This window comes from Microtus ochrogaster, chromosome 2, assembly GCF_000317375.1.
Source record: "Microtus ochrogaster isolate Prairie Vole_2 chromosome 2, MicOch1.0, whole genome shotgun sequence".
Lineage (NCBI taxonomy): Eukaryota > Metazoa > Chordata > Mammalia > Rodentia > Cricetidae > Microtus > Microtus ochrogaster.
The window spans coordinates 7,258,900-7,259,441 of record NC_022010.1 but is presented as its reverse complement, the minus strand read 5'-3'; the positions used below and the strand labels follow the sequence as shown (position 1 = coordinate 7,259,441).

Sequence of the window (542 nt, the reverse complement as noted above, 5' to 3'; positions counted from 1 at the left end):
ATATATATATATATATATATATATATATATGGTATACAATGTGAAGCTTTGGTGATTACTTTGGTGAAGTAATAGAAGGCAGTTACTACACCATCATTTCCCATTCTCCTGTATGTAGCAAAGGTGCCTAAACCTCGCTGTCTTCAAAATTTGCATGACATCTACGGTTTTTTCAGGTCAGACCTTAGGTCTCAATACTGAGGATATTGTATAAGTAAAACACTGCGCCCGAAACCTCAGCCTCCCAATTTTCTTTTACATATTTATTTGTATGTGTACACATGAGTGTCCAGGCCAGAGGACAACCTGCTGGAGCCAGTTCTCTCCTTCTACCATGTGGGCCCTGAGGGTTAAACTCAGATCTTCAGTCTTGGTGGCAAGCCCCTACTGCGCCATCAGGCCCAAATCTCATTTCCATATCTGAAACTATCTTTCTCCTTTTTAATCTGTATCTTTGATTTTAAAAAGCCATGCAAATTCTACAGGTACACAATGTTGTTTGGTGCCTTTCTCTGTATATCTGGTTTCTCTTACTTGTAGAA

General features: G+C 39.1%; 1 protein-coding gene across 2 annotated transcripts in view; it reads right to left on the bottom strand.

Moving 5' to 3' along the window:
- The window catches only part of Taok3 (TAO kinase 3), a 191,254-nt gene that overhangs the window by 55,653 nt on the left and 135,059 nt on the right, over window positions 1-542 (bottom strand). The gene's annotated exons all lie outside the window — the stretch shown is intronic.